Here is a 15700-nt window from a genome sequence, read left to right on the forward strand (position 1 = left end):
ACATGACTGCACATCATAATGGCAGCTACATTTTCCATCTTAAACATCTAAAAAAATTATTTGGGAATGTCCGGCGGGCCAGATTAAAAAGCTTAACGGGCCGCATGTGGCCCCCGGGCCTTAATTTGCCCAGGTCTGATTTAGTTATTACACCAGTGGTTTTCAAACTTTTTATACCAAGTTTCACCTCAGAAAACGCTTGGCCATGTATCAGCATAATGACCAACATTAAAATACCGTAGCGTAATAGATCTAAGTACTCATAAAACATGGCAGAGGTTTTATTTAACTGGTATATTTAATATTTGGGGATTACGGTATTTTTCGGACTATAAGGCATTTTCTCAAAAATCGACGGTGCGCCTTATAACCCGGTGCGCCTAATGTACGGAATGATTCTGGTTGTGCTTACCGACCTTGAAGCAATTTTATTTGGTACATGGTTTAATGATAAGTGTGACCATTTACCATGAATTGATTAACGTGGACCCCGACTTAAACAAGTTGAAAAACTTATTGGGGTGTTACCATTTAGTGGTCAAGTGTACGGAATATGTACTGTACTGTGCAACCTACTAACAAAAGTTTCAATCAATCACCAGTAGTCACACATAAGAGATACGTGTGGACTGCAATATGACGCTAGTAAACAACACCACAACTTGAAATGTTCCATTGAAAATAAAGAACATTACACACGGCGCTCAAAAATCTGTCAAATGTTTTAGTACGACTTTGAAGCCGCCCCGCTTGATGGATTGTCCGCCCATTACGGCTACCGTAGTCAGAGATGTAAGTATTATTATGGTGTGTGTATAAGGACCACAAAAGGAGACCCATTAGCAGACATATTATCTGCCGTTTTGTTTCACAATATTATGCAAAACCAACTTTTCTTACTTCTGGTACCTGCTAATGTGTATTTGGGATCTGCATAAGTCCTGAAAATTTGCGCAAGTCCGCCATTGTAGTCCGTGACGACCACTTAGTCAATAAGCTTCTTTTTTTTCTCTATCTTCTTGTTATGTGGCATTTGTAATATATAGTAGTGTAAAGTTCTTACTTATATCTGTCAATAAACTCGTCAAAATCCTTTAATTTTGTCAAAAATCGACGGTGCGCCTGATGTACGTAATAATTCTGGTTGTGCTTACCGACCTTGTGCGACTTATACTCCGGTGCGACTTATACTCCGGTGCGACTTATAGTCCGAAAAATACGGTAGGATATATCTGTATTTTATTTGTATGCAAGTATGTTTTAGCACAACCAAAGTACATTGATTGATTGATTGATTGAGACTTTTATTAGTAGGTTGCACAGTGAAGTACATATTCCGTACAATTGACCACTAAATGGTAACACCCCAATAAGTTTTTCAACTTGTTTAAGTCGGGGTCCACTTAAATTGTTTCATGATACAGATATATACTATCATATATACTATCATCATAATACAGTCATCACACAAGATAATCACAATGATATATTTACATTATTTACAATCAGGGGTGTGGGGGGTGGGGGGGGTAGGATATGGATAGCAGCAAGTAGTGGACATAGAGAGAGAGAGAGAGAAAGAGAGAGAGAGAGAGAGAGAGAGAGAGAGAGAGAGAGAGAGAGAGAGAGAGAGAGAGAGAGAGAGAGATCAGAAGGCATAAGAAAAAGTATCTGCATTTGATTGTTTACATTTGATTATTAGCAATCCGAGGAGGGTGTTAGTTTAGGGTTGTAGCTGCCTGGAGGTGAACTTTTATTGTGGTTTTGAAGGAGGATAGAGATGCCCTTTCTTTTACACCTGTTGGGAGCGCATTCCACATTGATGTGGCACAGAAAGAGAATGAGTTAAGACCTTTGTTAGTTCGGAATCTGGGTTTAACGTGGTTAGTGGAGCTCCCCCTGGTGTTGTGGTTATGGCGGTCATTTACGTTAAGGAAGTAGTTTGACATGTACTTCGGTATCAGGGAGGTGTAGCGGATTTTATAGACTAGGCTCAGTGCAAGTTGTTTAACTCTGTCCTCCACCCTGAGCCAGCCCACTTTAGAGAAGTGGGTAGGAGTGAGGTGGGATCTGGGGTGGAGGTCTAGAAGTAACCTGACTAGCTTGTTCTGAGTGGTGCTGTTGATTCATTTGAGCAGTGCTGCCTCCTAGCTGGAGGCTTGTGTATCGTTCAAGACTAAAAAAAAGACTCTAATACTTGAAGTCCCTAAACTCTCAGGCGCCCCCCCCGGGGGACCCGGCCCACTATTTGAGAGGCACTGCTCTGTGACAACAGAAAGCGTCCTTCCTGTTTGGAAAGGGAGGGTTTAGTCAGCGTGTTTTGGCGTTAGATCAAGCGAGAGAAGAGTGGGACTCCACCCTGATGGTGAGAATCTTTGAGGCTGAGAACAATGTTTCTTATCAATAGCGAGTTTGCGCCAACTTTTCCTGCACATTTGGTTCCTCCTCTGGCACCAAAACATCAACGTCTCTACATTAGAACCACCTGAGAACTAGTACCTTCTGCAATGGAAATGTGTGTTTTACTAAAATGTGTAACTCTTGACAAAATAGCCTGGGAAAAAAATACCCGCTGGTTATATTGTACATAAACCGAGGATAAAGAACACAGAAAACAGAACTTTCGATTTTATGTGCAGGTTTCCGGGCAGCACAAAACCTTCCCATCAACCAGCTCTCATCTCAGACTGTGCAAACCTGTTTGTTAGCCGATCAATGAATCCACAGTCCATGTTTGCTTTTAATGACATGCACATCGTCAAGAGATAAGGTCATGAACTGGAAAAAAACAAACAAACAAAAAACACCCAAGACCAATGTTCCCTCTAATTGTTCATGTGTGTGAGCAAAGGCAAAAAGTCCGTGAGCATTAAGTGGAGGCCATGTGAGCAACATCAGACGTGCACACTGTGGCTACACCAGCAGCACATTGAGTGGAGGCCATGTGAGCAACATCAGACGTGCACACTGTGGCTACACCAGCAGCACATTGAGTGGAGGCCATGTGAGCACCATCACACGTGCACACTGTGGCTACACCAGCAGCACATTGAGTGGAGGCCATGTGAGCGACATCACACGTGCACACTGTGGCTACACCAGCAGCACATTGAGTGGAGGCCATGTGAGCGACATCACACGTGCACACTGTGGCTACACCAGCAGCACATTGAGTGGAGGCCATGTGAGCGACATCACACGTGCACACTGTGGCTACACCAGCAGCACATTGAGTGGAGGCCATGTGAGCGACATCACACGTGCACACTGTGGCTACACCAGCAGCACATTGAGTGGAGGCCATGTGAGCGACATCACACGTGCACACTGTGGCTACACCAGCAGCACATTGAGTGGAGGCCATGTGAGCAACATCACACGTGCACACTGTGGCTACACCAGCAGCACATTGAGTGGAGGCCATGTGAGCAACATCACACGTGCACACTGTGGCTACACCAGCAGCACATTGAGTGGAGGCCATGTGAGCGACATCACACGTGCACACTGTGGCTACACCAGCAGCACATTGAGTGGAGGCCATGTGAGCGACATCACACGTGCACACTGTGGCTACACCAGCAGCACATTGAGTGGAGGCCATGTGAGCAACATCACACGTGCACACTGTGGCTACACCAGCAGCACATTGAGTGGAGGCCATGTGAGCGACATCACACGTGCACACTGTGGCTACACCAGCAGCACATTGAGTGGAGGCCATGTGAGCGACATCACACGTGCACACTGTGGCTACACCAGCAGCACACCTGGCCCAAACCTCACTAAATAACAACTTACATCTCCATCCATCCATCCATTTTCTACCACTTGTCCCTTTCGGGTCGCGGGGGGTGCTGGAGCCTATCTCAGCTGCATACGGGCGGAAGGCGGGGTACACCCTGGACAAGTCCCCACCTCATCGCAGGGCCAACACAGATAGACAGACAACATTCTCTTATTATTATAATCAAATGACAGCATTTGTAATATAAGTGTTTAGGCCCACTTGCAATGACAATAACAACAAATATTGTTTTTCATGAACTGTGTACTTGTATAGTTTGTCTGGGTGGAGGTCCTGCTTTGGAAATAATGTGTACCCCTTCAGACATTGCATTTAGGTCCCATTCAAACATTCACATGTTGCACAATGAGATGTAAGCAGGGGATCATGTGTACATTCCTGCAACTTCCTGTTTGTCAAAAATATATTTTTATTAGTATTTATTTAATATACTAACAGCATTTAATGATTAGTATTTATAAATGAAGATTCCTAATAAATGACACTAGAATAAGCACACATTTGATTGGTAAATCATTGTGTAACCACCTGGAATGACACTTTATGTGTGGTGTTGGAGTTGTCTGACTTTTTGTGTGGCTGTAAAGGCATCACTGGCTAAGTGCCATATGTGCATGTGTTGGCGCAAGTGAGAAAGAGCGAGCGGCTGCTTTTGATATAACAAAGTTGCTTTTGGTCTGCTTTGTACTGCAGAAAATGACCACTTTTGCTAGATATACTGTAATTTTTTTTACTAATGTTTTGGTGATGTGTTTATGGCCGACAATAAAGAGTTTTGCTCAGTAAAGTGATGGATGGAATTCATGTCCTCAAAGCGTCTCGACAGACGTTACAATATTTGAACAATGATGACGAAAACTGTTTTCTCTGTCGTGTCCGTGTGTCGAAAATTGTTATGCGCTTATTTTTTTTATTTGATTTTGTGCGTGGCATAGATTTGCCGTGCGCAGAGGACGCTTGAGCAGTGCGCAATTGCACAGGCCCTTAGAGGGAACGTTGCCCAAGAGTGAACATTTTTCCAAACAAATAGTGCTGGTATTATCTCCCAACATTTCTCACACATTCTACCAACAACCTACTGTAACTTTTAGTTGTTTTGCCGAGTCACCACACACTTTGTTATGCAGCCTTAAGGACTGACAAACGCGTGTAAAATTTGAGGCAAGATTGGTTAAAACATGGCCGTCAAGCAATTACCGTATTTTTCGGACTATAAGGCGCACTTAAAATCCTTTAATTTTCCCAAAACTCGACAGTGCGCCTTATAACCCGGCGCGGAATAATTTTGGGTGTGCTTACCGACCTCGAAGCTATTTTTTTTTGGTACATGGTGAGATGATAAGTGTGACCAGTAGATGGCAGTCACACATAAGAGATTCGTGTAGACTGCAATATGACTCCAGTGAACAACACAAAAATTGTATCTGTTCCATTGAAAATATAGAACATTACACACGGCCGTCAAGCAATTACCGTATTTTTCGGACTATAAGGCGCACTTAAAATCCTTCCATTTTCCCAAAACTCGACAGTGCGCCTTATTGTTCATAGTTTATTGTTTATTGAATGGATCCCCATTAGCTGACGCCAAGGCGACTGCTAGTCTTCATGGGGTCCATATAGGAGCATAAAAAGAGCTTTTTTTTTGGTACATGGTGAAATGATACGTATGACCAGTAGATGGCAGTCACACATAAGAGATACGTGTAGACTGCAATATGACTCAAATGAACAACACAACAATTGTATATGTTCCATTGAAAATATAGAACATTACACACGGCCGTTAAGCAATTACCGTATTTTTCGGACTATAAGGCGCACTTAAAATCCTTCCATTTTCCCAAAACTCGACAGTGCGCCTTATTGTTTATTGAATGGATCCCCATTAGCTGACGCCAATGCGACTGCTAGTCTTCATGGGGTCCATATAGGAGCATAAAAAGAGCTTTTTTTTTGGTACATGGTGAAATGATACGTATGACCAGTAGATGGCAGTCACACATAAGAGATACGTGTAGACTGCAATATGACTCAAATGAACAACACAACAATTGTATATGTTCCATTGAAAATATAGAACATTACACACGGCCGTTAAGCAATTACCGTATTTTTCGGACTATAAGGCGCACTTAAAATCCTTCCATTTTCCCAAAACTCGACAGTGCGCCTTATTGTTTATTGAATGGATCCCCATTAGCTGACGCCAATGCGACTGCTAGTCTTCATGGGGTCCATATAGGAGCATAAAAAGAGCTTTTTTTTTGGTACATGGTGAAATGATACGTATGACCAGTAGATGGCAGTCACACATAAGAGATACGTGTAGACTGCAATATGACTCAAGTGAACAACACAAAAATGGTATATGTTCCATTGAACATATAGAACATTACACACGGCGCTCAAAAATCTATCAAAATGTTTTAGTAGGATTTTGGTAAGCTATGAAGCCACACCGCTTGATGGATTGTACTGTGCTTCAACATAGGAGTATTATTATGGTGTGTGTATAAGGTAAGACATATCTGGCGTTTTGTTTTGCAATATTATGCAAAAGCAACTTTTCTTATCTTCTGGTACCTGCTGATCTATATTTGGGATCTGCATAAGTCTTTACGTAGTCGATAAGCTTCTTCTTTTTCTCTATCTTCTTGTTATGTGACATTCATCCTCCGCTGTTGCCATTTCTAATATAAAGTAGTGTAAAGTTGTTATTTATATCTGTCAGTAAACTCGCCATGAAAGCACTAAAACATACCGGTGTAGTGAGTTTACATTATTCACCCAAGGAACTTTAGTTATTAGAGAGTTCCGGTCGGACGGTTTTTCACGGGACACATTGTTGTTGTTCCCGGATGAGGAGATGCTGCTCCGTTATTGATTGAAGTAAAACAGTTAGCGCCATCTTTTGACACTTCTTCCACTCCCGTCCTTGCACGCTACAACAAAGATGACGGGCAGAAGACGCTGTCGAAGGTGAGCCACGTAAATAAGAGCGCCCACAAAACGGCGCATCCGGAAGCGACTGTCAGAAAGTGACTTGAAGATGATGTGTAAAACATCATCTATGCAACATTTTGACCAAAGCACCACCATCACATGTTATGTAGACAAGTGTTTTTCAACCTTTTTTGAGCCAAAAAAATGCGGAGGCACACCACCAGCAGAAATGATTAAAAAATGAAACTCAGTAGACAATAAAAAGTTGTTCTCGCAATTGTTGGATATGACTTTAAAGCATAACCAAGCATGCATCAATATAGCTCTTGTCTCAAAGTAGGTGTACTGTCACCACCTGTCACATCACGACGTGACTTATTTGGAGTTTTTTGCTGTTTTCCCGTGCGTAGTGTTTCAGTTCTTGTCTTGCGCTCCTATTTTGGTATTTTCCTGTAGCAGTTTCATGTTTTCCTTTGAGCGCTATTCCCCGCACCTACTTTGTTTAAGCAATCAAGACTATTTAAGTTGTTGCTATCTTTTTTTGTGTGGACATTGTCGATTGTCATGTCATGTACGGATGTACTTTGTGGACACCGTCTCTGCTCCACACGCTGTAAGTCTTTGCTGTCGTCCAGCATTCTGTTTTTGTTTACTTTGTAGCCAGTTCAGTTTTAGTTTCGTTCTGCAAAGCCATCCCCTTTTCTTAGGGACTCACCTTTTGTTTATTTTTGGTTTAAGCATTAGATACCTTTTTACCTGCACACTGCCTCCTGCTGTCGTCTGCGTATCGAGATCACGACGAACCATCGTCGTCTCACACAACGTGTTCCCGACATCTACAAAGCAATTAGCTACTGGCTGCCACCTACTGATATGGAAGAGTATTACACGGTTACTCTGCCGAGCTCTAGACAGCACCGACGTTTAACAACAACACATTGTTTGTGGATTATAATTATGGTACTGGTTTGCAAAAAAACATTTTTAACCCAACTAGGTGAAACTACATAATCTCCCACGGCACACCAGACTGTATCTCTCACAGAAAAACACTGACGTAGACCACAAGGAAGTGTTTTACATTTAGAAAAAAATCATAATATTATGACTCCTTTAATGCGCCTTTTGTATGAAAATAGACCTGACTAGACCCGCTCATTGGCAATGCGCTTTATAATCCGGTGTGCCCTATGGTCCGGAAAATACGGTAAATTACTGACCATTTGTGTAATGCAGGGGGTTAATTACCCCTTACCATGAATTGATTAACGTGGTCCCCGACTTAAACAAGTTGAAAAACTTATTGGGGTGTTACCATTTAGTGGTCAATTGTACGGAATATGTACTGTACTGTGCAATCTACTAATAAAAGTTTCAATCAATCAATCAATTGCTGCTCTAGCTCCTTGGGTGTCTGATATTAAATATCATATTACAGCACAACTAACACACATTGGGCAACACAAGGAGCAACTTCCCTTAAGCAAGCAGAATGTTTCTGACCATCTCCTGGGGAACAGTTTCAAAACATACAGTTCGGACATTCAATTGTACAATCGTGACGACGCAGGGCCTACCATAGCTCAGAGTCACTACTACACCTGCTGGTAGGAGTAGTTGACAGATTCAATTTGTGCAGCCCAGCCACACCGAGACTCTACCTCCTATATAAAGTGAGTTGGGGATCCCTGGTGTGATGCTTATAAAACATTCAAGAATATATGTACTTGGAATTGTTAATGAGACCTCATAAGCAAGTCCAACCGCCAAATAACATCTCCAACATCTACTTTGCCATGCCTACAGGCGCACATTCCATGTTATTAGTCACACTTATTAAACATGTTTGGGAGATAGTCTTCATAATAGTAGCCTGAATGTGAATTAGAACACCACATTAAACAAATTATCGTCTCCTTAGCATTCTGGTTTTCTCTGATACCTTACAGGCAATGTAGTTTTGACCTTTCAATGGCCAACATTTTCTGATTGAACAGATATGAAAGAGTATCCGGAAGGATCTCGGTCGTGTCGCAGCAACAACCGGTTTGCTGTGCTCTGCTGTCATGATAGAACAACTATCAGATTGCAACTATGGAATCTTTTTGGAGCAGACCTCGCAGCAGAATTATACAAATCGCTTGACGGGTTCAAGCTAAAACAAGATTCCGTCATTTAGCCATTTTTTTGTCAACGTAAACAACACTCAGAACCATCCATCCATTTACCACCGCTTGTCCCAGCTGTACTTATTTCTTTACTGATAATTTACCATAAAACTGCATATTCAAGTGTTGTTTACATCTAGGGCTGGGCGATATATCGAATATACTCGATATACCGTAGTATGTCAAGTATGCGGCAAAAGCGTCGCTACAAAAAGTAGCACCACTGCTAATGTGTAGCATCATTTGAAAAGTCACCCGCTAGAGAATGAAGAGTGCTTGAAACTCCGCATGTCAACATCTCCGTTCGGTGCCACACCCACAAAATGCCCAAGCAACCATTTCCACATCAACACCGTATGAAAGAAAAATAGTCAACAACAGAAGGAGATAACGTCCGCAGGAACCTACCACATAGTGAAGGACATACACTATTTGATTTACTATTATGCAGCTCATTTTTATTTGACACTTATTGAAATATCTTGTGTGACATCATGCACAAAAGTGCACTTTATTTGTTTTAAACGATTGTAGTGGCGTTCTGTACAAAAAGTGCACTTTAATTTAGTGTTGTTTTGATATGTCATCTTAGTGACATCATGCACAAAAGTGCACTAATAGCTCGTTTTAAAATGTCTCTGACAATCTTGCACTTTCTGTTTGGAAATGACATGAATGTTTGTGCCACTGCTTAATAACTGTTTCATAAATACACTTTCTCTGCATGAAAGTTTAAAAGTAGCATATAGTAATGCAGTATGAAGAAGAATGTATTAATGTAGACACATAGAATCATCATACTGCTGTGATTATATGCATCAAGTGTTCATTCAAGGCTAAGGCAAAATATCCACATATATATCGTGTATCGTGACATGGCCTAAAAATATCGAGATATTAATAAAAGGCCATATCGCCCAGCCCTATTTACATCTTCCAAATACTATCACCAGAAAATCTTGATGCTAGCCAACTGCTGACAATTATTTTACTAGAACCGAGGAAGGCTGATTTCCACCAAACCCAGAAGCTGCAAATATCCATGTGCGACTGACAAATGTTTAACGTTATTTTGACGTTTGAGGGTCATGCAAAATGAAATGTAGTGAAATCCTACAAATGACTACCACAGGGCTCAAATTTACCCACGGCAACCGCATTTGTCATTTGCCGTAATGTCCCAAAAATTGACCAACATTTGCGGCAAGAACATGCCGTGACCGCCCTTGCCTTTTTACTTGTTAACGGACGAGGGATGTAACAATAAATGATAATTAGCGATAAAATTCCAGACGGTTAGTAATTTTTTAATTACCGAAAAAGAGTCATTTATTAATGCATTTTCGGCAACACGAAGTCGGGAGCATGCACCTTAGCGGTGTTTGGCTTGATAATTATGGCGGACAAGCTACACGGACTTTGCTGCGGAGATTTCCCCTCAAAGTAAACTGAGCCAAGCACTCGGTTTAACATCATTTTCCCTCGCTTCTCGCCGTGCGTTTAAGAGCGCACTGCTCTGTTTAGATGGAGACAGGTGTGGACAATATTGGAGACAGACACACTTCTACCCACACTAAAAGTATACAGCAAAGGAGAAAACTATTTGATGTTTTGCAGCAGGTGATGTGTTGTGAACATTGTCACAACTTGTTTATAAAGTCTTTAGTTTGTTTACTGGGATGTTCAATCATTCTTTATTTAACTGCAAACTTTATCAGTGTTCTAATAACATCAATACTAGCTAAAATGTTTTGTCATCTCATCGAACTGAACGAAGGCTGTGAAGATTGTGTATTCGATGTGAGAGGTATCACTCCGGGGTTTTTTGTTGGCCAAACTGAAACACTAGGCAGGCGTTGGAGAAGAACAAAGCTTGTTTATTAGAACTTATCTTCATTAGCCAAACTGCTTTGTGTTTTATTTTGGTATCAAAAAGTAAACACCATTTTTTAAAAATTTTTTACATTACATGTGTTTTTTCTTTTCTTTTTTTCTTTCTTGCCTCGAAAGAAAATCATGTTTGCCTTGTTGCCCTAAAATATGAGCCCTCCTTTAAGGCAACACTAAAATTCGAGGCCTGCAATTATAAATGATGTTACTTTGACTTATTCTCACACAAAACCACTACATTTTTAAGATGTGTTTATTTAATTTTTTTATTTTGTAGTAGTAGTTGCGACTTCCTCGTTCATTTATGGAATCCAGTCAACTTCCTTTGTTTTCACTTTATCGAACTGGGCATGCTAGTGACTTTGGGGCCACATTGGGGCCACATTGGGGCCACATTGGGGCCACATTGGGGCCACATTGGGGCCTGTGCACGTTTATACTGGAGTCTGATAAAGTTCACATTTTACTTGCAGTGTCAACCATCAGCTGGAAAACATCTGATTTCGAAAAAATGTGATTTGGGCCACTTTGGCCTGCAGTGTAAATGTAGTCTTTAAGGTTATTTTCAAGTTTCAAGTGAATCTTGAATGCATCGTGAGCCGTCAGACAGCTGGGTAAATGTCAAAGTAACACGTTCTAATGGCTGATATTTAAACGGGATACATAGACATTGTTAGAAGACATCTGCTTCTCATCAACTTGTCCTTTTTGCAAGACAGTCGAGTCTGCAATGTTTCTTTTGTCAGTCAGCTCCACTGCCACTCTCTCTCTGGACACAAGAGGAAGTCTGGATTTGAACCGTGTCCTTTCCGTCCTATCTGAAAATATCACAAATGTGTCTGCTGTGTGCTCTTTGTCGTTGCCTGACACTTCCAGTCACCTGACCTGGATGCTAATATTAGGACGCTTCCTTTGAGAATGACGGACCGGCCTCACATGCCGTATGTACGCACCAATGCAAGACACAGTATGTCATCATCAAACATCACCCATCCATCTTCTTCCGCTTATCCGAGGTCGGCCCCTTAGTTCCAGTGAAAGGAACATTGAATGCTCCAGGATACCAAAACATTTTGGACCATTCCATACTCCCAAACCTTGTGGGAACAGTTTGGAGCGGGCCCTTTCCTTTTCCAACATGACTGTGCACCAGTGCACAAAGCAAGGTCTATAAAGACATGGATGACAGAGTCTGGTGTGGATGAACTTGACTGGCCTGCACAGAGTCCTGACCTGAACCTGATAGAACACCTTTGGGATGAATTATAACGGAGACTGAGAGCCAGGCCTTCTGTGTGACCTCACCAATGCGCTTTTGGAAGAATGGTGGAAAAATCCTATTAACACACTCCGCAACCTTGTGGACAGCCTTCCCAGAAGAGTTGAAGCTGTAATAGCTGCAAAAGGTGGTATTGAACCCTATGGGTTAGGAATGGGATGGCGCTTCAAGTTCATATGTGAGTCAAGGCAGGTGGCCGAATACTTTTGGCAATATAGTGTATGTTCAAAAATAAAATGATTGTATTATTTAAATGTCATATCAAAATGGGAAAATTATCTAATACATATTCTTTAAAGAGGAACAGTAATTTTAGTCTTAAAAAGCATATTAAGTTCTGTAGAAGGAAGTCTGAACAATGTGTGTGTATTGTCAGGTTATTATTATCATTAGTACCGTATTTTCCGGAACATAGGGCGCACCGCCGAATAATCGGGTCTATTCAGGTCGATTTCCATACAAAAGGCGCACCGAATTATAAGGTGCATTAAAGGGGTCGTATTATTTTTTTTTTCTTGTGGTCTACATAACGTGTGATGGTGTCAAGACTTGGTCCTTGGCGTGGTTTGTTTCTCCGGAAGGCAACGGAAAATTGGCGCGGGCAAGGCGTGAATTTAAATACATGTTTATTATAATTAATAAAAAAGGTGCAAACAAAAGGCGCTCACAGCGGAGGTAAAAACTTGACTATGAAAACAAAACTTGCACAAAGGCAGAAACTATGAACAATGAAACAAAAACACTAACCGTGGCATTAATTCGAAAAAACTTACTTGGCATGAAAAGGAGCAGCTCGGATCATCAGCATGAGGGTGAACCGAGTGTGATGTCGCCAGAAAGACCAACAGAAAATGAAAAGCTTAAATAGTGACATGATCAGTGAAAACAGGTGCGTGACTCTAAACGTGAAACAGGTGCGTGATTCTAAACGTGAAACAGGTGCGTGACATGACGATGTGAACCAGGTGAAACTAATGGTTGCTATGGTGACAAATAAAAGTGCACAAAAAGTCCAAAAACAAAACCAAACATGACTAAAACAAAACATAATCACAGACATGACAGATGGTGGTTCTTTGGTCAAAATGTGGGCGGTCTTATTTACGTGGCTCCACTTCGACAGCGTCTTGTCCCCGTCACCTTTGTTGTACCTGTGTAGCGTGCAAGGACGCTAGTCTACAGTGGCGCATGCGCGTACGTTTTCAGGACTTATGCAGATCCCAAATACACATCAGCAGGTACCAGAAGGTAAGAAAAGCTGCATAATATTGCGAAACAAAACGCCAGATAATATGTCTGCTAATGGGTTCCATTTTGCGGTCGTTATACACACACCATAGTAATACTCGTATTTTGAATCACAGTACACATACGGTAGTCGTAATGCATTAAGCCAGTGTTTTTCAACCACTGTGCCGCGAGATACAGTCTGGTGTGCCGTGGGAGATTATCTCATTTCACCTATTTGGGTTAAAAATACTTTTGCAAAGCAGTAATTATAATCCACAAATAATGTGCCGTTGTTGAGTGTCTGTACTGTCTGGAGATCAGCAGACTTACCACGTTATACTCTTCCATATCAGTAGGTGGCAGCAGATAGCTACTTGCTTTGTAGATGTCGGAAACAGCGGGAGGCAGTGTGCAGGTAAAAAGGTGTCTAATGCTTAAACCAAAAATAAACTAAATGTGAGTGCCCCTAAGAAAAGGCATTGAAGCTTAGGGAAGGCTATGCAGAATGAAACTAAAACTGAACTGGCTACAAAGTCAACAAAAACAGAATGCTGGACGACAGCAAAGACTTACTGTGGAGCAAAGATGGCGTCCACAATGTACATCCGAACATGACATGACAATCAACAATGTCCCCACAAAGAAGGATACAAACAACTGAAATATTCTTGATTGCTAAAACAAAGCAGGTGTGGGGAATAGCGGCCAAGGAAGACATGAAACTGCTACAGGAAAACACCAAATAAAGAGAAAAAGCCACCAAAATAGGAGCGCAAGACAAGAACTAAAACACTACACACAGGAAAACAGCAAAAAAGTCCAAATAAGTCAGGGTGTGATGTGACAGGTGGTGACAGTACACCTACTTTGAGACAAGAGCTATAGTGATGCATGCTTGGTTATGCTTTAAAGTCATATCCAACAATTGTGACAACAACTTTTTATTGTCAATATCGGCTGCTGAGTTTCATTTTTTAATGATTTCTGCTGGTGGTGTGCCTCTGCATTTTTTCAATGAAAAAAATGTGCCTCGGCTCAAAAAAGGTTAAAAAACACCGCATTAAGCGGTGCGGCTTTGTAGCTTACCAAAGTCGTACTAAAACATTTTGACAGGTTTTTGAGCGCTGTGTGTAATTTGTGTGGTCCATTGGGATACTCTTTCTGGAACTGCAACATCATTTCTGCTTTCCTCAATCAAAGTAGTAACTCATGCAGGGATTGTGCGGCTTTTGTGCAGTTTTCACACGGCCATGTCGTGTCTGCACGTATTGAACACTCAGCTACTCTGGACCTTTAAACAAACCAGCAGGCCCCGGTCTGGTGTGGAGTCAATGCCTGCTGTTTACACTGTGCTTCCTCTGTGTCTAGGCCCCTTTGTGCCCCTTACGTCACCCTTTTGAGGGGGCACAGGGACATGGCAGGGGAGAGGCGCGTTAGGAAGTTCATTAGTCCTGCCGGGTTTCATCCCAAATGAAATGTTTCCACGTTCCTTTCCTTCATTTGCAGTCTTTATGTCTATTTTATCTATTGCTATTATGTATTTCCTAAAGCTTAATATTGTTGGTAGTCTTTTCTGTTATCTTCTCTTGGCCTTGTCGATATGACTTGTCCACTAACTACAATGACAACGCGGGATGAGTACCATTAACATACAGTCGTGGTCAAAAGTTTACATACACTTACAAGAGCTGTTTGGCCACAATACCCAGCAATATGTTTAGAGGAGAAAAGGTGAGGCCTTTAATCCCAGGAACACCATGTCTACCGTCAAGCATGGTGGTGGTAGTATTATGCTCTGGGCCTGTTTTGCAGCCAATGGAACTGGTGCTTTACAGAGAGTAAATGGGACAATGAAAAAGGAGGATTACCTCCAAATTCTTCAGGACAACCTAAAATCATCAGCCCGGAGGTTGGGTCTTGGGCGCAGTTGGGTGTTCCAACAGGACAATGACACCAAACTTGAGATGTCCGATAATGCTGATATTATGAAAGGTATTATGAAATTTGATATTATTATATTATATTATATATTATTATTATTATATATTATTATACATATTATAAATTATTAATTATTATTAATATTATATTATTATTATATTATATTAATTATATTATATTAATTATATTATAATAATAATTATTATTATATTATGAAATATTATGAAACCTGCCGATATTATCGGCCGATAAATGCTTAAAATGTAATATCGGAAATTATCGGTATCGGTTTCAAAAAGTAAAATGAATGACTTTTTAAAACTCCGCTGTACGGAGTGGTAAGTACAGAGCAGTTGCGTCTCCCAGTCAGCAGCCCCTCCCCTCTCCCCCCTCCCCTCTCCCACACACAACACAGGAGTTGACGACTGCAGCATGAGA

General features: G+C 41.4%; 1 protein-coding gene across 5 annotated transcripts in view; it reads left to right on the top strand.

Annotated features, from left to right (window-relative positions):
- Nucleotides 1-15700, top strand: part of map7d1a (MAP7 domain containing 1a) — a 91568-nt gene that overhangs the window by 2220 nt on the left and 73648 nt on the right. The window lies entirely within an intron of this gene.

This window comes from Entelurus aequoreus, linkage group LG11, assembly GCF_033978785.1.
Source record: "Entelurus aequoreus isolate RoL-2023_Sb linkage group LG11, RoL_Eaeq_v1.1, whole genome shotgun sequence".
Lineage (NCBI taxonomy): Eukaryota > Metazoa > Chordata > Actinopteri > Syngnathiformes > Syngnathidae > Entelurus > Entelurus aequoreus.